Source organism: Amia ocellicauda, chromosome 2 (assembly GCF_036373705.1).
Source record: "Amia ocellicauda isolate fAmiCal2 chromosome 2, fAmiCal2.hap1, whole genome shotgun sequence".
NCBI lineage: Eukaryota > Metazoa > Chordata > Actinopteri > Amiiformes > Amiidae > Amia > Amia ocellicauda.
In genome coordinates this window covers 60,183,253-60,207,280 of record NC_089851.1, presented here as the reverse complement: position 1 = coordinate 60,207,280, position 24,028 = coordinate 60,183,253, and the positions used below count along the sequence as shown (strand labels likewise).

General features: G+C 46.5%; 2 non-coding genes across 2 annotated transcripts; both read left to right on the top strand.

Annotated features, from left to right (window-relative positions):
* Positions 1–252: 252 nt before the first annotated feature.
* trnap-ugg (transfer RNA proline (anticodon UGG)) lies at positions 253–324 on the top strand. Its single transcript has one exon. It is a non-coding gene; the product is annotated as a tRNA-Pro (tRNA).
* A 4,484-nt stretch (positions 325–4,808) lies between these two features.
* On the top strand, positions 4,809–4,882 carry trnat-ugu (transfer RNA threonine (anticodon UGU)). Its single transcript has one exon. It is a non-coding gene; the product is annotated as a tRNA-Thr (tRNA).
* The last annotated feature ends 19,146 nt before the right edge of the window (positions 4,883–24,028 follow it).

Here is a 24,028-nt window from a genome sequence, read left to right as displayed (position 1 = left end):
GCCGGCTTGTTATGGAGACCTTTGTTGAACCTGTACACCTGAGCTGCACCAAAGGAGAGGCATTCTTTTCAGTTGTTTGCGGGCCTGCTGAACCATGCTCTCAGTGCTATCTCACTGGGGATGGCGTTACCATTCTGGAAAGACACGTCAGCGCTACAGTCCATGCTATCAGTCAGTGACCGTAGGTCTCCCGGTCTGCCCCAAGCAGTTACGCACTTGCCCAGCAGAAACTGTGACACTGTCAGATAACTTGGCTCGTTGGTCTAGGGGTATGATTCTCGCTTTGGGTGCGAGAGGTCCCGGGTTCAACTTCCGGACGAGCCCGCTTGGCCCTGCTTTGCACTCTCTGAAGCGTTCGTTTGTTTGCTCTTGAAGGCTGGCTTCTGGGCTCCTCTGCACAAGGGAAGGCTATCGACCTCAGATACTGTTGGCTGTGTAGGTGATGGGAAATCAGACTGTCATCTGTGTGTTTTGTTTTCTTTAAAGAAAATGTGTATTTTACAAGTTCGTTGTTGTTGTTGTTGAGGAGGAGGAGGACATGTAGTGTGTTGTTGAGGAGGAGGAGGACGAAATGTGGTTTGCCGGCTTGTTATGGAGACCTTTGCTGAACGTGTACTCCTGAGCTGCACCAAAGGAGAGGCATTCTTTTCAGTTGTTTGCGGGCCTGCTGAACCATGCTCTCAGCGCTGTCTCACTGGGGATACGGTTACCGTTCTGGAACGACACTTCAGCGCTACAGTCCATGCTATCAGTCAGTGACCGTAGGTCTCCCGGTCTGCCCCAAGCAGTTACGCGCTTGCCCAGCAGAAACTGCGACACTGTTAGATAACTTGGCTCGTTGGTCTAGGGGTATGATTCTCACTTTGGGTGCGAGAGTTCCTGGGTTCAACTCCAGGACGAGCCCACTTGGCCCCACTTTGCAGTCACTGAAGTGTTTGTTCGTTTGCTCTTGAAGGCTGGCTTCTGGGCTCCTCTGCACAAGGGAGGGCTATCCACCTCAGATACTGTTGCCTGTGTAGGTGATGGGAAATCAGACTGTCATCTGTGTGTTTTGTTTTCTTTAAAGAAAATGTGTATTTTACAAGTTCGTTGTTGTTGTTGTTGAGGAGGAGGAGGACATGTAGTGTGTTGTTGAGGAGGAGGAGGACGAAATGTGGTTTGCCGGCTTGTTATGGAGACCTTTGTTGAACCTGTACACCTGAGCTGCACCAAAGGAGAGGCATTCTTTTCAGTTGTTTGCGGGCCTGCTGAACCATGCTCTCAGTGCTATCTCACTGGGGATGGCGTTACCATTCTGGAAAGACACGTCAGCGCTACAGTCCATGCTATCAGTCAGTGAGCGTAGGTCTCCCGGTCTGCCCCAAGCAGTTACACACTGGCCCAGCAGAAACTGTGACACTGTCTGTTAACTTGGCTCGTTGGTCTAGGGGTATGATTCTTGCTGAGGGTGTGAGAGGCCCTGGGTTCAACTCCAGGACGAGCCCACTTGGCCTTACTTTGCAGTCACCGAAGTGTTCGTTCGTTTGCTCTTGAAGGCTGGCTTCTGGGCTACTCTGCACAAGGGAGGACTATCGACCTCAGATACTTTTGCCTGTGTAGGTGATGGGAAATCAGACTGTCATCTGTGTGTTTTGTTTTCTTTAAAGAAAATGTGTATTTTACAAGTTTGTTGTTGTTGTTGTTGTTGTTGAGGAGGAGGAGGACATGTAGTGTGTTGTTGAGGAGGAGGAGGACGAAATGTGGTTTGCCGGCTTGTTATGGAGACCTTTGCTGAACGTGCACTCCTGAGCTGCACTAAAGGAGAGGCATTCTTTTCAGTTGTTTGCAGGCCTGCTGAACCATGCTCTCAGTGCTGTCTCACTGGGGATACGGTTACCGTTTTGGAACGACACTTCAGCGCTACAGTCCATGCTATCAGTCAGTGAGCGTAGGTCTCCCGGTCTGCCCCAAGCAGTTACACACTGGCCCAGCAGAAACTGTGACACTGTCTGTTAACTTGGCTCGTTGGTCTAGGGGTATGATTCTTGCTGAGGGTGTGAGAGGCCCTGGGTTCAACTCCAGGACGAGCCCACTTGGCCTTACTTTGCAGTCACCGAAGTGTTCGTTCGTTTGCTCTTGAAGGCTGGCTTCTGGGCTACTCTGCACAAGGGAGGACTATCGACCTCAGATACTTTTGCCTGTGTAGGTGATGGGAAATCAGACTGTCATCTGTGTGTTTTGTTTTCTTTAAAGAAAATGTGTATTTTACAAGTTTGTTGTTGTTGTTGTTGTTGTTGAGGAGGAGGAGGACATGTAGTGTGTTGTTGAGGAGGAGGAGGACGAAATGTGGTTTGCCGGCTTGTTATGGAGACATTTGCTGAACGTGCACTCCTGAGCTGCACTAAAGGAGAGGCATTCTTTTCAGTTGTTTGCAGGCCTGCTGAACCATGCTCTCAGTGCTGTCTCACTGGGGATACGGTTACCGTTTTGGAACGACACTTCAGCGCTACAGTCCATGCTATCAGTCAGTGACCGTAGGTCTCCCGGTCTGCCCCAAGCAGTTACGCGCTTGCCCAGCAGAAACTGCAACACTGTCAGATAACTTGGCTCGTTGGTCTAGGGGTATGATTCTCACTTTGGGTGCGAGAGGTCCCGGCTTCAACTCCAGGACGAGCCCACTTGGCCCAACTTTGCAGTCATAGAAGTGTTCGTTTGTTCTCTCTCGATGGTTGGCTTCTGGGCTCCTCTGCACCAGGGACGTCTTTCGACCTCAGATACTTTTGGCTGTGTAGCTGATGGGAAATCAGACTGTCATCTGTGTGTTTTGTTTTCTTTAAAGAAAATGTGTATTTTACAAGTTCGTTGTTGTTGTTGAGGAGGAGGAGGAGCACGAAATGTGGTTTGCCGGCTTGTTATGGAGACCTTTGTTGAACCTGTACACCTGAGCTGCACCAAAGGAGAGGCATTCTTTTCAGTTGTTTGCGGGCCTGCTGAACCATGCTCTCAGTGCTAACTCACTGGGGATGGCGTTACCATTCTGGAAAGACACGTCAGCGCTACAGTCCATGCTATCAGTCAGTGAGCGTAGGTCTCCCGGTCTGCCCCAAGCAGTTACGCACTTGCCCAGCAGAAACTGTGACACTGTGCGTTAATTTGGCTCGTTGGTCTAGGGGTATGATTCTTGCTGAGGGTGTGAGAGGCCCTGGGTTCAACTCCAGGACGAGCCCACTTGGCCCCACTTTGCAGTCACCGAAGTGTTCGTTCGTTTGCTCTTGAAGGCTGGCTTCTGGGCTCCTCTGCACAAGGGAAGGCTATCGACCTCAGATACTGTTGCCTGTGTAGGTGATGGGAAATCAGACTGTCATCTGTGTGTTTTGTTTTCTTTAAAGAAAATGTGTATTTTACAAGTTCGTTGTTGTTGTTGTTGAGGATGAGGAGGACATGTAGTGTGTTGTTGAGGAGGAGGAGGACGAAATGTGGTTTGCCGGCTTGTTATGGAGACCTTTGCTGAACGTGTACTCCTGAGCTGCACCAAAGGAGAGGCATTCTTTTCAGTTGTTTGCGGGCCTGCTGAACCATGCTCTCAGTGCTGTCTCACTGGGGATACGGTTACCGTTCTGGAAAGACTCGTCAGCGCTACAGTCCATGCTATCAGTCAGTGAGCGTAGGTCTCCCGGTCTGCCCCAATCAGTTACGCGCTTGCCCAGCAGAAACTGCAACACTGTCCGTTAACTTGGCTCGTTGGTCTAGGGGTATGGTTCTTGCTGAGGCTGTGAGAGGCCCTGAGTTCAACTCCAGGATGAGCCCACTTGGCCCCACTTTGCAGTCACCGAAGTGTTCGTTCATTTGCTCTTGAAGGCTGGCTTCTGGGCTCCTCTGCACCAGGGAGGTCTTTCGACCTCACATACTGTTGGCTGTGTAGCTGATGGGAAATCAGACTGTCATCTGTGTGTTTTGTTTTCTTTATAGAAAATGTGTATTTTACAAGTTCGTTGTTGTTGTTGAGGAGGAGGAGGAGCACGAAATGTGGTTTGCCGGCTTGTTATGGAGACCTTTGTTGAACCTGTACACCTGAGCTGCACCAAAGGAGAGGCATTCTTTTCAGCTATCGACCTCAGATACTGTTGCCTGTATAGCTGATGGGAAATCAGACTGTCATCTGTGTGTTTTGTTTTCTTTAAAGAAAATGTGTATTTTACAAGTTCGTTGTTGTTGTTGAGGAGGAATAGGAGCACGAAATGTGGTTTGCCGGCTTGTTATGGAGACCTTTGTTGAACCTGTACACTTGAGCTGCACCAAAGGAGAGACATTCTTTTCAGTTGTTTGCGGGTCCTGCTGAACCATGCTCTCAGTGCTCAAATCCCAGTGGTGCCTTAGGCGGGCTTTGTGTGCCCCTTGCGAAGCTTGCGCTTCCGCTTCGTCGACCATCACTTTTAGCAAGATAGGCTTATCGTAAAGCCATCAGAGGACGTAATGATCCGGAAAGCCAACTGGACAGACGCCGGTTTGTAAAGAAGAACCAGAACCCAAAGGACACGTGCTACGCGCACCTAACGGCCAATGTCCAATTCTCATTGCCGCACCTGGACTGTCGCAACAGGGAGCTTGTTGCTCCCGTCAACCTTACGTTTTCACCTCTGTGTGCTTCCTTTGTTGCAGCCTGCATCCAGATTTTGTTTTGTTTTGTTTTGTTTTGTTTTGTTTTGTTTTGTTTTGTTTTGTTTTGTTTTGTTTTGTTTTGTTTTGTTTTGTTTTGGTTTGGTTTGTTTTGGTTTGTTTTGGTTTGTTCCTTACGCCTGAGTGTAGGCACTGGGGAATGGGAGAGTCCTGGCACCGTGGCTTAGTTGGTCAAAGCACCTGTCTTGTAAACAGGAAACCCTGGGTTCGACTCCCAGCAGTGCCTTGGTTTATGTTGGCCTAGACAATGGAAAGGAAGTTTCTAAACGCTCCATGCACTTTTGCAAGATGGCCGTCCGCAGCAAGCAGCTTAAGGTTACTGTAGCCGCAGTCTGGCAAGCTGACCGCCAGAAGTAGAAACAATAACAAGGGGCGGGGGGAAAAGTGGGCCTTCCCTCGGTGGATTCGAACCACCATCCTTACAGTTAACAGCCGAAAGCGCTGACCGATTGCGCCACAGAGACAGACGGAGGTGTTGCGGTTGCTGCAGTCGTGCAGTTCCTTCACAGTTGCCAGAAATCATTTCCAGCACACGATTTTCTTTGTCGTTGAATGCAACATACGTGACCATTGGGGGAGCGATAGCAAGCAAGAGAGTTAGATATCGAGAGTCATAGATAGATAGATGGATGGATGGATGGACGGCAAGGCAAGCATCTGATTGACAGTGGTCCGTGATCTGCTGTTATGCTACTATGCTACTGACCATTGGGGGAGCGATAGCAAGCAAGAGAGTTAGATATCGAGAGTCATAGATAGATAGATAGATGGATGGATGGACGGCAAGGCAAGCATCTGATTGACAGTGGTCCATGATCTGATGTCATGCTACTATGCTACTGACCATTGGGGGAGCGATAGCAAGCAAAAGAGTTAGATATCGAGAGTCATAGATAGATAGATAGATGGATGGAAGGATGGACGGCAAGGCAAGCATCTGATTGACAGTGGTCCGTGATCTGCTGTTATGCTACTATGCTACTGACCATTGGGGGAGCGATAGCAAGCAAGAGAGTTAGATATCGAGAGTCATAGATAGATAGCTAGCTAGATAAATAGATGGATGGACGGCAAGGCAAGCATCTGATTGACAGTGGTCCGTGATCTGCTGTTATGCTACTATGCTACTGACCATTGGGGGAGCGATAGCCAGCAAAAGAGTTAGATATCGAGAGTCATAGATAGATAGATAGATAGATGGATGGATGGACGGCAAATCAAGCATGCATCTGATTGACAGTGGTCCGTGATCTGCTGTTATGCTACTATGCTACTGACCATTGGGGGAGCGATAGCAAGCAAGAGAGTTAGATATCGAGAGTCATAGATAGATAGATAGATGGATGGATGGACGGCAAGGCAAGCATCTGATTGACAGTGGTCCAGGATCTGATGTCATGCTACTATGCTACTGACCATTGGGGGAGCGATAGCAAGCAAGAGAGTTAGATATCGAGAGTCATAGATAGATAGATAGATGGATGGAAGGATGGACGGCAAGGCAAGCATCTGATTGACAGTGGTCCGTGATCTGCTGTTATGCTACTATCGGCAGCAGCAGCTGCAGTTTTGGTGCCGTCAACCTTACGTTTACACCTCTGTGTGCTTCCTTTGTTGCAGCCTGCATCCAGATCTTGTTTTGTTTTGTTTTGTTTTGTTTTGTTTTGTTCCTTATGCCTGAGTGTAGAGTCATAGCTAGCTAACTAGCAAGCGAGAGTTAGATATCGAGAGTCATAGATAGATAGATAGATAGATAGATAGATAGATAGATAGATAGATAGATAGATAGATAGATGGATGGATGGACGGCAAGGCAAGCATCTGATTGACAGTGGTCCGTGATCTGCTATTCTGCTACTATTGGCAGCATCTTGGCTTAGTTGGTTAAAGTGCATGTTTAGCAAACAGGAGATCCTGGGTTTGAATCCCAGCAGTGCTTTAGGTGGGCTTTATGTGCACCTTGTGAAGCTTGTGCTTTCTATTTGTTGTGTTTTGAGTGTGTATTGTGGTGACCACTATCCCCTGCTGGTGCTGTTGTGCATATATGGTTCCAGGTGAGGATGTGGTGAACTACAGATGACCTAATTTATGGAACGGATATAAAAGGAGAAAGGGAAGAGGAACAGGAGAAATGAGACGGCATGGTGGGGGAATACTTCAACCGTGGATTCATTGCACAAAAGACTGTTAAATTAATCTTTCGCCCACTTTGGAAGTCTTGACCATAATGGACATGTTATAATCAACACTTCCATGATTTCCACGGCACCTCAGCGTCGGGTGTGGATTTGTTGCAGCCTGGATCCACACTTTGTTTTGTTTTGTTTTGTTTTGCTCCTTACCCTTGAGTGTAGGCACTGGGGAACACGGGAGTACTGGCACTGTGGCTTAGTTGGTCGAAGCACCTATATTGTAAACAGGAAACTCTGGGTCTGAATCCCAGAAGTGCCTTGGTTTATGTTGATCTAGGCAATGTAAAGGAAGCTTCTAAAACCTCCTTAGACTTTAGCAAGATGGCCGTCCGCAGCAAGCAGCATAAGGTTACTGTGGCTGAAGGAAAGCCGCAGTCTGGCAAGCTGACCACCCGAAGTAGAAATAATAACAGGGGGTGGGGGGAAAAGGGGGCCCTCCCTGGGTGGATTCTAAAGGTCAACAGCTAATCAATTACACCACAGAGACAGACAAAGGTGTTCCTGCTGACACGTTTGAAGAAGGGAAAAAGGAACACTGGATATGTCAGAAGTGGGACTTGAACTCCAGAGGAGACTGCAACATGAACGCAGCCTCTTAGACTGCTCGGACATCCTGACCACTCGGCAGGGTACTAGGAATGCGAATAGTGGTCCAGGATTGCCTTCCGGAGCCTGAGCTGACCGAAGGACACTCACAAGGTGGAATAAAGTAGGCAGGTGAGGCAGGGATGCTGCCCTCACCTTGCTCTGACAAATTTAGAACCGTAAAAGGACGTGGCGGAAGATGTGGGGGCAGCAGGGGCACCAGGGGCAGCTCCTTATTAGTATAGTGGTGAGTATGTCTACCTGCCTTGCGGGAGACCGGGGATTGACCGGGGAGTGGTGGGGGAAGCCTACACAAAGGACTTGAGAACAAGAAAGAGAAAGGTGTGCAAACTGATGTCACACTGTGCAACGTTAATTAGCAACAGGAAGTACTTGATGGCAATGATAACGTGGAGCACTCTCCACTGCAGATCCCAAGCTCTCTTTTCAGCCGTGGCTGATACACACTGTGCCATACTGGCTCCCCCCCAGCCTGTCCCTCCAGGGCATGTCAGTTAGCGGCAAGAGCTGCGTTTGGTGCCGGGCCTTCATACAGGCCCCATCCAGGGACAACTCCTGCGGACCCCTCCTCAACAGGGTCCCTGATAGGCCTCCATCATACCCTTAGGGAAGGGGGAAACCAGCAAATTGGGGAATTTGAACAGGGGCTCTGGGGTCTGGAGCTGGAGGAAACACTCCCTCAGCAGCAGTTTCCCTTCAGAAGGCAGGGTGGCACCGGCCTCGGCCGAGCAGAATACCTGTCCAGCGCAGGGAGCGCACACCCATTTTCCCTTCCAGGCTGTCCACAATCCTCCAGCCAGCAGATCATGCAGCTGGAACACCCCGGTCCAGATGATGGGCATCTGGAGCAGCCAGTGCAGGATGAGGGAGCTGTACACATGTCAGGCTGTGAGCAGCTGCCAGGCCCTCAACACACTGCGGTAGAACCCAGGAAGGTTGCCTGCTGCCAGCCTGCTAATGTCCATCAGGGACATTGCACTGTCCACCTGCAGCGTCCCCACATGACGGAGCAAGGTCCACGTAAGCAGCCTCCAGGACAGGAGGCTCGGCCCGTAGACCAGCTTCTGCAGGAACTGCAGATGGAAAGCAGCCATCCTGCACTCCACGTCCACCAGCCCTTGCCCCCCCTCCTCACGGGGCAGGTATAGTAGCCCCTTTCTCAGCCAGTGCAGACCAGTCCAGAAGAAGACCGCTGAGGGAGCAGCCAGCGCCATCGCCCGAGCCTCCCCCGCAGCCCCTCCGGCATCCCCTCCCAGTTCCTCTGCTCCATGGCCTGATCCCCCAGGTGCACCCCCAAGTACTTGAGACCACCTCTGCACCACTGTAATCCTCCAGGGAGTTGCAGGCCTCCCTGCCCCCCCAACTCCCCCAGCAGCAACCCCGTGCTCTTGGACCAGTTCACTTTGGTTTAAGTCCCAGAGCGAGGTGCTGATTCTGTCCACATCCCCCTCGCACCCCACCAGCACCACCACATCATCAGCGTAGGCAGAGAAGCGGAAGGGTGTCGGGCAGCGAGGGACATAAAGCCCCCCCACCACTCTGTGCAGCTCCTGCAGCAAGGGCTCAATGGCCATGGAGTGGAGCATCCCAACATGGGGCAGCCCTGCCAGATTCTCCTGTACACCCTGAAGGGGGCGCTCAAGCCAACATTGATTTTCAGTATGTTTTGAGTGTCACCATAGAGCACCCTGGTCATGGCTATGAAAACAGGGCTGAACCCAAAAGCCTCCATCATCCGCCACAGGTACTGGTGCTTAACCCGGTCAAAAGCCTTTTCCTGGTCCAGCGCAATGAGACCAGTCTTTAACCCCAACAGCCTGGAGACCTCCATGATGTGCCTAATGAACAGGATGTTGTCCTGTATGGACCTACCAGGCACACACTAGGACTGGTCAGGGTGGATCAGATGGATCAGGCCATCACTCTGGAGAGGAGCTTCAGTTCTAGCACAGGTCATCCTTCTTGGGCAACAGTGCCACGAGGGCACGCCTGCAGCTCACTTGCAGCGCCCCTTGCTGGATGCTCTCCTGCATCACTGCCAGCAGGTCAGTCCCCAGCAGACCCCAGAAGGTGCTATAAAACTCAACTGGCAGGCCATCAATGCCCTGGGCCTTCCTTGTACTCAACCCATGAAGAGCAGCAGTAAGCTCCTGCAGGGTGAGCTCCCCCTCCAGCCCAGCCTGCTTCTCCTCCGGCACCTGCGGCAGGTCTCCAAGGAGATGCTGCATGTTGGTCTGAGGCTCATCCACCTCACTGGAGTACAGTGTAAATCTGATCAAGCCTGGATAGGGAGAGAGTGTCCTCCCGCACCTCCGACCAGCTATACTGCCTTTCTGCCCCATACAAACTCCTCCACACATCCTGCAGGTCATGCCTCTCCTGCAGCCCCCTCATCTCCCTGGCAGACTGGGAGTGCGGCTCAGTGTGGTTCCTGTCAAGTTTGTCATGCAGGGTGCAATTAAAATCAATAATTGTCATTGTCAAGCTGTTTTAAACCCCCCGCTCTCTCCCTGCCATTTGTTGGTGCATATACATTTATAAAAACAAACAATCGTCTCTCAACTACTGCCTTGACAACAAGCAGGCGTCCTTCCACCACCTCAGTCATTAAAACAGAAACTAATCTAAAATGCCCTGAAAATAAAACTGTAACTCCTGCACTCTGTCTTGACCCATGACTAAAACAAATCTCGCCTTTCCAATTCCTGACCCACTCCCCCTCTAGCGTGCTCTGTGTGCATCTGCATCTAAAAAGATCACGGACAGGCATTTCTGCTTGACATACTAAAACACAGCCGCTCTCTTTAACGCATCCATTCATACTTTAATTGTGTCCATTATAGAAGTAGAGTGAGTAACACACACAAAGAAAACAGACAGCAGAAAAAAATAAGTCAAGCACCCCCGTCCATCATTTTAAGTAGGTTTAGCAGACGCTTTTAATCCTATATCCTTCTTGATCTGTAAAGCGATCTGCTCCCTGTCCCTTCCTCATCGGGATACACCTGCTTCTCCACATCCCCCGCTATGGACTAGTTATCCATTGAAGTCTCCCCGTGCAGGTTTGAATCCTGCTGACTATGACGCCAAAGAATAGTGCCAGCCCCCCTATGGCTTGTTGGCCCCCATTCGTAAAATCTGTTTCTCTCACACATTTTTTTGCAATCTCTCTCTCTCGCTCTATGACTTTATAATATATAAATCTACATATAGAGATTGGAATCTATTGGAATTATTGTGTTGCTCTTGCTCTTCCTCCTTTCTCTGGTCATTGGGGTGACATTTCTTTCTTGTTCCCAAGTCCTTTGTGTAGGCTTCCCCCCCTAGGTGGGGGAAGCAAAACCAGAGAAGGAGCCTGCTATCGGGAAATCAAACCCCAGTCTCCCGCATGACAGGCAGGGATACTCAACGCTATTCTAATGAGGAGCTGCCCTTGCAGCCCCCATATCTTCCGCCACGTCTTTTTCCAGTTCTAAAAGTTGAGGGCAGCCTATAAGCCTATAAGAACTGGCACATACAAGATCTGGGGGAGCTCAGGATCCCATGATGGGACCCACCTCCGGGGACGGTCAGTTCCCCCTGCTGGAGCCCGAGTCCAAGATCTTTTAATTAATTTATGGATGATTGTTTTTAAAACGATTTTAAAAATGAATCTTAATTGTTTTTAAAGATTTAGTTGTTTTTAAACCACTAATTGTTTTAGGGTTTTTTTGGTTTAGTTTTGTTATATTCTTTTATATTCTGTTTTGTGCACATGTTTATTTTAAGTTAATTGTTTTGTTTTTCGTTAAAATCACAAAGATTTAAAAAAAATTTAAGTGATTTTAAGAATTGATTTTTAAAGATTTTAATCATAAGTATTAAAAAATTGAATTGTTTTTATGTAAATGTAAAATACTAAATACAATAAAATAGTATTCAAATGAGGAGCTGCCCTTGCAGCCCCCATATCTTCCGCCACGTCTTTTTTCAGTTCTAAAAGTTGAGGGCAGCATCGCTGCCTCCCCTGCCTGCTTTATTCCACATTGTGAGTGTCCTTCAGTCAGCTCAAGCTCCGGAAGGCAGTCCTTGACTGCTACTCATTTTGCTAGCACCCTCCCGGGTGGTCAGGATGGCCAAGTGGTCGAAGGTGCTGTGGTTAGGTTGTAGTTTCCCCTAGAGGCATGGGTTTGATTCCTGCTTTTGACATAGCCAGTGCTCCTTTATCTTGGAATTGGGTTTCTCTTCACCACCTGAAGGAGGACATGGAGTAGACTTTGCAGAGATTGGCATTTGTCTTTTTTTGTTTCAGCAGAGGCAGTGTGGCGGCGACCCAGAATCCTTTGGAGTTCCTGATCCAGCGGTGTTCCTGTTCCGGTGCGAGGGAGGCCCAGCTGAGGATGAACCATCTGAAGGTCCTGCCTGGACCAGTGGGACCGAAGAGCAGGCTTCATGAAGGCAGCACCCCACGGGAGACCAGGACCAGGTCTCAGCGGGAAGCAGCGCAGCCCACTGGAGCAGTGACTCCAGTCAGACCTTTTCACTGACATCAATCCACTGGAACCTCCACCACCAGCAGGAGACCTACCTCTAGTTTTCTGTTCCTTTGTTTAGTTTAGGAGACAAGCGGATGTCAAGACTCCAGTTCAGCAGGGAGGTCCTGCAAAAAGGTATGGGCTTTGCTGGTGAAGCTGCCGCATAAAGACAAAGACTTCTTCGAGGTAAGCTTTGTCAACCATGATTTGTTAGAGGAGTGCTACAGCGTGTATAGAAGGGAGAAATACAGGGAGCTGGCGGGTTTTGCGATGATAATCCTGTCGGATATTTGCTATAGAATAGTGACTGTGCAATTTTTCTGCGAGATGCTCTCAGGCAAGGACGTGAAGATCTGGCTTGCGAGGTTCAGTGAGCTCTCCACTCGAATAGTTGGATGTTGGATGTGGACAGTGTGTGGGGGGAATGTGGCAGTGCCGGATTCGATTGAGGCGGAGCGTGGAGAATCCAGAGAAGGTCTGCCACCTCCCCAATACTATACAGATCAGAGAAGCTAGGGGGCTGGTCTACTATGACGGGATGCCAAAACTCTGCAGGCGGTGTCAGGGCCGAGACCCCGTTGTTGCCCAGTGCACGTGTAAGTGTAGAGGAGGTCACCAGACACACGCCTGCAGAGAAAAGTTACTCTACTACCTCTGCAGCTGTGGGGGCCATATCTATAAGAACTGCCTCCAGTCGTACACAAATAGAGTTGGGTCTCCCTTCTCACGATTCCATTCTGGACCCTGAGCCGGAACATGAGGGAGGCCCGGCGCGGGAGGAGGAGGGAGAGGGAGAAGAAGAACAGATATATGACCTGGCTCCAGAACCTCCCCCTACCCCAAAGGAACCACTTAAGAGAAAGGGGGAACAGTCAGAAGGGGGGGTTGGGTGAAGGTGAGCAATAAAAAGAGAAAAGTGGTGGACAGAGAGGAGAAATCTGCCAAGAACCCGAATAATGTCTCCTCTCTGGAGGCAGCCCAAGATAGTCGAGCTCCCCCCGGCCCACCCCTCGCTGGAGCCGAGGCAGAAGTTCCACTCCCTCCTCCAGCAAAAACGGAACATCGGGCCCTGCCTTGGTGGACCAGCCCCCTGAAAACCGCTGAAAAGAAAACCAGACCCACCGCTCCTCCATGTGTGAGAGTGGAGAGCAGAGCCTCGGGAACCGGGTCGAAAGATAGTGTAGGTGAGACCGTCTTGCAGAAGAGAGCCAGCCCTCCCTCCAGCTGCGACAGGCAGGTGAGAAAGAAAGCCCTGGAACCGTTGTAGCTGGAGGGTGAATTAGATCAGGTGCTGGCTCGTATAGAAAGAAAGGCAAAGGACAGGAATATCGGCGCCACACAGGTGTCGAAACCGCCAGCACAGAAGGGTGCCTCCTCTAGCCACCTCGGAGAAGGGGGATAGAGGAGCAGCAGGGCCACGGTCTCACCCAGGGGTCCCTGCTTTTTATTATTATTATTATTATTATTATTATTTTTGTCATTTAGCTGACACTCTTATCCCGGGTGACTTACATTTGTACCCATTTATACAGCTGGGCATTTTACTGGAGCAATCTAAGTGAAGTACCTTGCTCAAGTGTACAACTGCACTGCCCCACCCAGGATTCGATGTTAGGGGCCAAAGCCTCCATGACAGAGGAGGAGTTGGCCAGACGGCCAAAGGAGAGGAAGAGAGAGGGGAAGAGATACCCCAACTACCCCATCCCTCTTGTTAAGAAGATCAAAGGTGGTGACGGGGGGGGTAAAAGGCACTCCTCCTCCTAATAAGTCTGGGCCAGGGGTCCTTGGGCCCCCACCTCAGGGCTGCTCCTCAGGAGCAGAGTCCGACTTGACACGCTGGTCTCAGGAGTACAGACGTGAGTGAAGCTTCCCATGTGCACCCAGACTGGTTCTCTGTCTCTCTCTCTCTCTGCAGGTCTGTGAGGAGCCGAGGCGCCGGCGCCTAGGCACCATCCACACAGATTGAGGGTGCCGGCGAGGTAACCATGGCCTGCGGAGAGGAGTTAGCACAGCAGAGACAGGAACCGGTCCGGAGTGGAGCATCAGCACTGGGAAGCATAGAAAGAACATCTCTATCAGGACTGTGAGGGCCTACTCTGCAGGATTGTTGATTTTAATTTTATAAAGACTGATTATGGTCTTTGTTTTAAATGGTTTTAAATTTACAGGGTTTTGAGGGTTTTTTTTATGTTTATGGTTTGTCTGATGTGCTGACTGTTTTTAAAATTAGAAAAAGATGTATTAGACTGTTTTGTATTGCTTTAGAAACATGTTTTGTTCTTTATTTTGTCTAATGCATCTACCGTTTTAAAACAACACATCAGATGTTTTTTTTTTTCATTATAGTTATTTTGGCAGTTTGCCATATTTAATACAAATTGTTTTGATATTTAACACACTTTTGAATTCACTTGTTCTGTTTAAAACTTTTAAGGATTTTAAAAGTTTCAGAAATGATTTTAGAATTGTTTTTTAAAAACAGTTTTTAATCATGAGTATTAAAACCTTGTATGTTTAATTTTCGTAATGTAAAATACTCAAACAATAAAAACAGTGCTCCTTTTGCCCTTTTTGAAATGAGTCATGGTTGGCGCCTCCCTGGTCTGTTCCGCACGTGATCCAAAAAGGTCTCAAAGACCAACTGCGCCGACTTTGGCTGATATTAGGGGAAATCATTCAGATGGCTTCTGGAAAATGATGTTGGTTACACCATGTACCTGATCACAAATGTACAGGAGGAAACAGCTAAAGGTTTCCTTCTTCACAAGGACACAGTAAGGACAGTTTAATGTCATTCATTGATTATGCACTGAGCCACAACAAAATTGAGGATCTTCTGAAATTTGAAACGCACAAGAAAGATGTGCCAATGGGACCTGAGAAATCTGAAGATGACAATCTTGTTGGATTTGGGGTGCGCGCTGAAGACACCTGGAGAGAGATTTCGATAAAGCGAAGCCGATGGTTATGCTGCATTTATTCTCAGCAGAAAATGTGTACCGGGGACAAAAATGCATAAGCTACAAAGTTACTTGCAGAGGAAAAGGGATCTTTTTTCTAGAGCTACCTCAACAGTGTCTGTGCTACTTGGGGCTGTTTCTGTTCCCTCGATGGTGTCTGTGCCCCCTCGGGCTGTTTCTGTTCCCTCAACAGTGTCTGTGCCTCCCCCACAAGAACCAGGCATGTAATTACTTCACTACTTCAAGTAGTAACGAATGTCATGAAGTTAAAAACAAAAATTAAATACTTAAATATTTTCTATTTACTAGATATACACCAATCAGCCATAACATTATGACCACCTGCCTAATATTGTGTAGGTCCCCCTTTTTCCGCCAAAACAGCCCTGACCTGTCGAGGCATGGACTCCTGTAAGTCCAGTAAGTTGCGAGGTGGGGCCTCCATGGATCAGATTTGTTTGTCCAGCACATACCACAGATGCTCGATTTGATTGAGATCTGGGGAATATGGAGGCCAAGTCAACACCCTGAACTCGTGATTCATCAGACCAGGCCACCTTTTTCCATTGCTCCGTGGTCCAGTTCTGATGCTCACGTGCCCATTGTAGGCACTTTCGGCAGTAGACAGGGGTCAGCATGGGCACCCTGACTAGTCTGCGGCTACGCAGCCCCATACGCAACAAACTGTGATGCACTGTGTGTTCCGACACCTTTCTATCAGAACCAGCATTAAACTTTTTCTGTTGGATCGGACCACACGGGCCAGCCTTCGCTCCCCACGTGCATCAATGAGCCTTGGCCGACCCATGACCCTGTCGCCGGTTCACTGCTTTTCCTTCCTAGGACCACTTTTGATAGATACTGACCACTGCAAACCGGGAACACCCGAGCTGCAGTTTTGGAGATGCTCTGACCCAGTCGTATAGCCATCACAATTTGGCCCATGTCAAAGTCACTCAGATCCTTACGCTTGCCCATTTTTCCTGCTTCTAACACATCAACTTTGAGGACAAAATGTTCACTTGCTGCCTAATATATCCCACCCACTGACAGGTGCCATGATAACGAGATTATCAGTGTTATTCACTTCACCTGTCAGTGGTCATGAATACCTGGAAAAGGTAATGATAGATATATCACCATCTAAATTTACTGCTCAAGCTTGTAAGTAAACGTTTATTATGTTATTTTGATTTTGAAAATAGTCAAAAGTGAAACAAGTTATCTATGTTCATTTCACATAGAAATTATCTTATTAGTGAATAAGGTGGCACAACCAAAGATAAAAACTTTAAACATGGAATATTGTTATTGCCATACTAATACTAACACTAACAATTAATCTGCTTCACAGTAAGAATATGAATAAACTTTTTTTAATACATTCAGAACGATCTAATTCTACTGTATCAAGACCATCTGGAGGTGACACTACCAACAAGGATGTATGCCAGTCAGATTGTAAATATGTATTACTTGCATAATCTTAATAAACATAACTTTCATTTGAAACATTTCTTTGTTTTTAAAACATAAGTCCACCTGTAAAGCCTACATCACCACTGTTATCAATGGTGTCAGAAGTGGCTCCATCTGGTCAAGCACAAGGTATGCTATTTACATTTCATTGATAAGTGTACTGAAATCACCATTATGTGCACATGCATACAAATACACAATTCATTGCTTTTGTTGTTTCACAAACCTAAGTTTTTGTCTGTACTGTCACTATATACATGTTTTTCTTAATCTTTTACACTAAATAATTACCAGTTTAGAAAAAATTAAACACTATAAAAAGATACTGATATTTGATATTTTATGCAGGTACAGAGTCTGTGACTGTGAGTGCCATTGCCAGCGCACCATTACAGAAAATAGTTGTGTACTGTGCAAGCTTTGTGGTCTGGACTAAAAATTATTCATATATTTTGCCTAAAGGTACACCCCTACCACCTACTTCCATTAAGTGTCATCATTGGCTTCTCCTCACACAATTAGTTTTGATAAAGGAATCAAGGGTTGGAGATGTTCTCAAGAGTGGAAGGTGTGGATGAAGACAGAATTAGAAGCCTTGGGACTGTGGCCTGGATCGCATCCTGTATGTCTCCCAATGAACAGTGTTTCGCTGTTTTGACCAAAGTATTTTCAGTTCCACCTATTCTTTATTTGGAAACCTGAGGATAGTACCATTATGAGCAGGTTGAAAAACAATTTCACACTTCGCTGCTTCCATGGATGTTCTCAGCCACTGATAGTCTCATCTGGGGTGGGAAGACCCAGAGTGATTGTTGGCATCAGTGGTCAATATTATATATTTACATCCAGACTGTGCTGTAAAGCATGAAAAATGCACTGGTTTGCTGACAATCCACAATGGCTGGAAAAACTTTCTCTGAGGTATACCAACATTTTACTGATTGTCTGATACAGAAGCATCAATGTCAAGAGTCAGTCATCAACAAGTTTACACAGGGCACATTTGGGCAAGTAATGAGATCTGACCACACCAGGAAAGTTGCCAGAAAAATTAAGTTGACATCTGACACCATGTCATCCTACGCTGTTATGAATGAGAATTGGATGATCCTTTCCTGGGTGATGGTGCAGTTGGAATGCAGATTAGCGAACAGATATGAAGGTGCTGGTGTAGAAAAGGCCCAATACCAGTGGGTAGATAGGTGAGTTTCTTTTAAACAATGGTATATATATCTGTGTATATATTCTTAAACTATTACTTTTTCAATTGTCTTATTAAATTTGTGAGAGATAGAAACATTATCCCCATTACTCAGGTCATACCAGGCAGGTCACCTTTATAAAAAAAGTTAAAATAACGAATTGATATCTGACTAACAGCCGGATTAAATCAAAACTTTGACCCACCCGCTAATAGCAAACTACAAACCTGTACATCATAGTGGTTACATTTATGATTAGAAGAAAATGGCATCTTACTAAAAATGAAGCTGCAACTGAGTACAGTTCTGTAGTTTTCTATTAGCGGGTGGGTCAAAATTTAGATTTAATCCCAGCCTAATTGTGCTGTACATAAATAGTAATGCATCTTAAAGCAAGGGTGAAAAACACCTCTTTATCACATACAGTGAGGGAAAAAAGTATTTGATCCCCTGTTGATTTTGTACGTTTGCCCACTGACAAAGAAATGATCAGTCTATAATTTTAATGGTAGGTGTATTTTAACAGTGAGAGACAGAATAACAACAAAAAAATCCAGAAAAACGCATTTCAAAAAAGTTATAAATTGATTTGCATGTTAATGAGGGAAATAAGTATTTGATCCCCTATCAATCAGCAAGATTTCTGGCTCCCAGGTGTCTTTTATACAGGTAACGAGCTGAGATTAGGAGCACTCTCTTAAAGGGAGTGCTCCTAATCTCAGCTTGTTACCTGTATAAAAGACACCTGTCCACAGACTCAATCAATCAATCAGATTCCAAACTCTCCACCATGGCCAAGACCAAAGAGCTGTCCAAGGATGTCAGGGACAAGATTGTAGACCTACACAAGGCTGAAATGGGCTACAAGACCATCGCCAAGCAGCTTGGTGAGAAGGTGACAACAGTTGGTGTGATTATTCGCAAATGGAAGAAACACAAAATAACTGTCAGTCTCCCTCAGTCTGGGGCTCCATGCCAGATCTCACCTCGTGGAGTTTCAATGATCTTGAGAACGGTGAGGAATCAGCCCAGAACTACATGGGAGGATCTTGTTAATGATCTCAAGGCAGCTGGGACCATAGTCACCAAGAAAACAATTGGTAACGCACTATGCCGTGAAGGACTGAAATCCTGCAGCGCCCGCAAGGCCCCCCTGCTCAAGAAAGCACATGTACAGGCCCGTCTGAAGTTTGCCATCATCTGAATGATTCAGAGGAGAACTGGGTGAAAGTGTTGTGGTCAGATGAGACCAAAATCAAGCTCTTTGGCATCAACTCAACTCGCCGTGTTTGGAGGAGGAGGAATGACCCCAAGAACCCCATCCCCACCGTCAAACATGGAGGTGGAAACATTATGCTTTGGTGGTGTTTTTCTGCTAAGGGGACAGGACAACTGCACCGCATTAAAGGGACGATGGACAGGGCCATGTACTGTCAAATCTTGGGTGAGAACCTCCTTCCCTCAGCCAGGGCATTGTAAATGGGTCGTGGATGGGTATTCCAGCATGGCAATAAAATATTCTAATAATATTTTAAAAGTGCCTCAAAGCTAACCATATTGTGATCACAATTTGCCATTGGTTCTCTAACTACTGTCCCCCTGACTCTGTCTTGGTCATTTGAAAAGATCAAGTCAATACATGCACTCTCCCCAGTTGGTTCAATAACAAACTGAGTTAGAAAGCAGTCATTTACCATCTCAACCATTTCGATTTCTGCTTCTGTAGTCCCCACTGGGCTTTCCCAGTCTAAGTTTGGGAAATTGAAATCCCATTATAACAGCCACATCCTTGCTACATGCAGTCCTGATTACACTGTACAATGCAACATCTTGCTGAATATCTGAGTTTGGTGGCCTGTAACACACTCCTACCACTAATCCTCCAGATCTCTTGTTCAAAAGTTTCACCCACAAAGATTCTGTTCCATTACTGGGATCTAATATGAGTTCTTCTGCCTCAATGTCATTTTTGACATATAATGCTACCCCACCCCCTCTTCGATTTTGCCTGTCTCTCCTAAACTGTGTGTATCCTTCCAACTTGTATTCATCCCCATCATTTTCTGTAAGCCATGTTTCTGTCACTCCTACAACATCATAGTCATATGCCAGCACTGTGGCTTCCAAGTCTAACATCTTGTTCCTTATACTCCTGGCATTGATGTACAAACATTTCAGGACTTTCCTACTAGTGGGTTCCCTTTGTTTTCTTTCCTTAGAGGAACATCTCCCATTGTCATAGCTCCCTGTCCCCCTGGTTCCTAGTTTAAATGATTCTCAATTTCACTGCACATACGCTCTCCCAATGCATTAGCCCCCCTTCTGTTTAGATGTAGACTGTCCATTTTGTACAGGTCCCATCTATCCCAGAAGAAAGACCAATGCTCTATAAACCTAAACCCCTCTTCCCTACACCAAGCTTTCAACCATGTGTTAAACTTTCTAATCTCTGCCTGTCTCCCTGGCCTGGCACGTGGTAACGGAAGTATTTCAGAGAAAACTACCGTGGAGGTTCTGCTGTTTAGTTTTGTTCCTAACTCTTTAAATTTGTCTTGCAGAACCTCTGTCCTACCTTTTCCTATGTCATTGGTTCCAATGTAGACCATGACCAGTGGATTCCCTCCGGCTTTGGCCAGTAGCCCGTCTACTAGTTTAGGGAGATCTGCAACCTGAGCACCAGGCAGGCAAGATACCATGCGGGTCTCCTTGTCACTAGAACACACTGTGTGATCTACACCTCAAGAATTGAGTCTCCTACTAGAACTACCTCCCTCTTCTGGGGGGGAGTGTGCACCATGGTGCTCTGGTGCTCAACTGCCCCCCCATCACCCTCTGAGCTGTCACTGTCCAACTCTGTGTCCAGCAGTTGGAAGCTGTTGAGCAATTCTAGCTCTTGGGGTGTCTCTAGGGGTTGTGCATGCCCTTTTCTGTGGTTACGACCTACTGTAACCCAGCAGTTCTCTACACGGTCCTGCTCTAAGGTCTCAACTCTCCTAGGTTTTGTAGTGCACACCATCTCTCTCATGGGCTGATTGACCAATTCTTCTATATCCCTAATACAGCACAGATCGACAAGCTGAGCCTCAAGATCACGAACCTTGATCTCTAGGATTTCAACCTGTTGACAACGTTCACAAATGAAACTTTCTTGGATGAGTTCATGCAGGAAGGCAATCATTCTGCAAATCTGACACTGTAGTGGCCACATGCGAAAAAGTGAATTTAAATACATTTTTTTATTTGTTTGTTTAACAAAAGACTGGTGTAGGAATTCCTCTCCTGAGCCCCGGTGAAGCTGCCCAGATGTCTGATGAAGATGAAGGTGTCAGCACTGCTGATGAGTCTGACAATGATGACGAGGACCCTGACCATGGCAGTGAGGATGAAAACAGCACCTCTGACATTGACGGGGGAGTTGGGCAATCAGCAGAAAGAGAGGTAACTATAAAGGCCCTAGAACCTTCTATAGTCATGTGCTTATTTACTTAGAGACTCATTTCAGTTTTAAGTGTTATTTTCTTTTCTCTTCATTAGAATAATGGTGGCCCTGACACCAGTGACATTGATTCCTCTGTCGGTTCTTTAAGACCCAGAACAAGACTGACCATTGCATGCTTCTGTTCTTGCCTTGCTAGAACCCACAAGAGTTTTGATTCAGACAGTGAAGGTGGGAGATATAATTGTAAATACCAGGATGAGCATGTTAGACTGGTGATGAGACATACTGTAAAGGCCAGTGTCGCCCTTGTGTTAAAACATTGTATAGGCCGTGAATTAGTTGATAAATGTGAAGCCTGTCTGATAGGAGACCCCAGCCAACTACATCACATCTGTCTAACTTTAGATCATGAGCAAGGTAGTGTCTGGAGTAGTGTAGCTCTTATATGCGACAAAATAAGTGTCACAAGTTTGCTAAACGTTTTGTTATGTGTTGCTCGTACCCTACGTGGAATGAGTATAAACAAACAGACTGAGAAAGAAGTGAAAACTCTTTTGCATAGCCTAGAAACATGCGCTCTACCTTCAAGATGGTTTAGTGACTTGTTAGAAAGTGTGGATGAGAATGTAATGCAAATAGATAGTCTTATCATGTGTTTTACAAACATAAATAAAATACTGTTTGTGTCTGCTCTGCTTTTCTGTATAATAAGACATTACATTTTAATTCCTATATTTTTTCAGAGAAAGAAAGCCCTGGGGACCTTGGAATTACGTTTACGTATGTTTGAGGAATCTTGTCATCCTCACTCTAATAGCTTGCAAGATTGGTGATTTGTATGATACTGGTAATTCTGATGTGAAATCTCTAGTTGAGGATGTTGAGAAAACATGTGCTCAAGAGAATGCTGTATAAAGAGTCACCGCCTGGTGAATCTGCTTTTACAGCTGTCCAAAACGTTCTGCAGAGATCTTTTGGAAATACTATTCCTATCATGACCAAACCCAATTTCTACACTGTGCTAGACAGAATAGCCATGATCAGTGTCACAGCCCTTGCCATTAAACAAGTAGAGGGAGTTGCTAGTGCAGTACAATTCAGTTGTTTCTTCCTGGCTGCTGTAGGTGTTCGGGAGGCGGGGTCATTGGTCACCTGTGTCAGTATCTAATCTCACTGTCTACATCTGACCTAATGTCTTGTTATCATGTTTTAGAACTGTCACAATAAAATACTGACATTGATGCATATTTTACCGAGTGTCATTTTTTGAATGTCTATACCTTTCTTTTTCTTTTATTTTGCTAACACTGTACCATCCCAAACCTAATCATAAAATATATAACATAAAAACATCACACTCACATCACTAAACACAGTTTAAAATACTTTTTATTAAAACTTTTTTTTATTTTATATTGCCAACACCATATCATACCAAACCTAGTCATAAAACATATAACCTAAAACAAATAATAATACGTTTAACTGTTGTCAAGATGACCTGTGCCCTTTCCAAAATTACTGTCAGCCTAACAAGATGGCGGTCATCCTAACAAGATGGCTGACTAGAGAGGGTCAAAGGGTAAACTCGGGGGGTGGTAGGAAGGAGGAGATGGTTCCGGTTCAAAGGTTAACCGGGGGTAAGGAGGGGGCTTTGTGGCCCATGGGGCATCTGGGTAAGGAGGGGGCTTCCTGGCCCATGGGACATCTGGGTGAGGAGGGGCTTCCTTGCCCATGAGGCATCTGGGTGAGGAGGGGCTTCCGGCTGTCACTTTGACATAAGCTGCCATTATCACTACTCAACAGATTGTTCAATAAATCATGGACAGCAGCAGCAGTAACTATTATGACTAAAACATGTTTGGTTTCTACGGATGGTTCATCAGCAGGGAAAACTCAGGTTCTTTTACTCTTCCACAAAAGTGTTCAAATTGTATGGGTCTGAAGGTCTGACTGATTCAGGAATGCCTTTTGAGCAGTTTATTACAACCATGTATTTCCAGAGGGTGCTTGATGCCACAAAACAAAGAGTAGTGCAGAAGAATGAAAAGAAGAGGAAGCAGCCTGAACCCCACCCTGCTGGCTGACTGTGCCGCTTCTGCCAGCTACAATTACAACAGGGGCCAAACAGACCCCACGTCCATACAATGTTACCAGGAGTGGCTGGAAAATACATATACTGTCCGACCAAGGTGTCTGAACATTACAAAAATCTGGGCATGACACAGGAGATAACATGGACAGAAATGCAATCCTCAGAGAGAGATTGGCAGAGAGAGAAAGGAAAATAAAATGGTTTGTCTTCCAGCAATAGCTGTAATACCTTGCATTTGTCCACATTGAATTTCATCTGCTAGGTGTCGGCACACAACTGAATATTATCTAAGTCCCTTTAAATAACCTGTGCTGCCGAGATTGTATCTGCTGAGCCACCTATTTTACTATCATCTACAAATTTGACAAGTTTGCTAACTATCCCAGAGTCTAGATCATTAATATAGATTAGAAAAAGCAAAGGCCCTAGTACTGATCCCTGTGGAACTCCACTAACAACCTCACTCCAGTTAGAAGCAACTCCTCTAATCGACACCCTCTGCTTCCTATACATCAACCAGTTCATAATCCATCTACTTACATTACCCTGAATGCCTACAGCTTCCAATTTGACGTGTGAACAGAGAGCTCCTGCGATATTTCAATTTTTTTCAGCAAACGTTATTTTCTTGTTTTTATTTTAAGCGATGAACTTCAGTATATTATGTGTATTATTGTTTTAAAACCATGTCTAAACAAAAAGGCAAGAAGGGGCCAGCGATGGAGGCGACTCAACCCGATTCGGATTCAGGCATGACTGGGGCTGGCAATCCCTCACCAGAAAGTGGCGGAGACCTGGCCTTTCTTGTCGCAGCGGTGAGCAAAATACAGAGCTCCATAGAATCGTTTTGATCTGAAATGCGTGAGGCTATTGCTACTCTTAAGG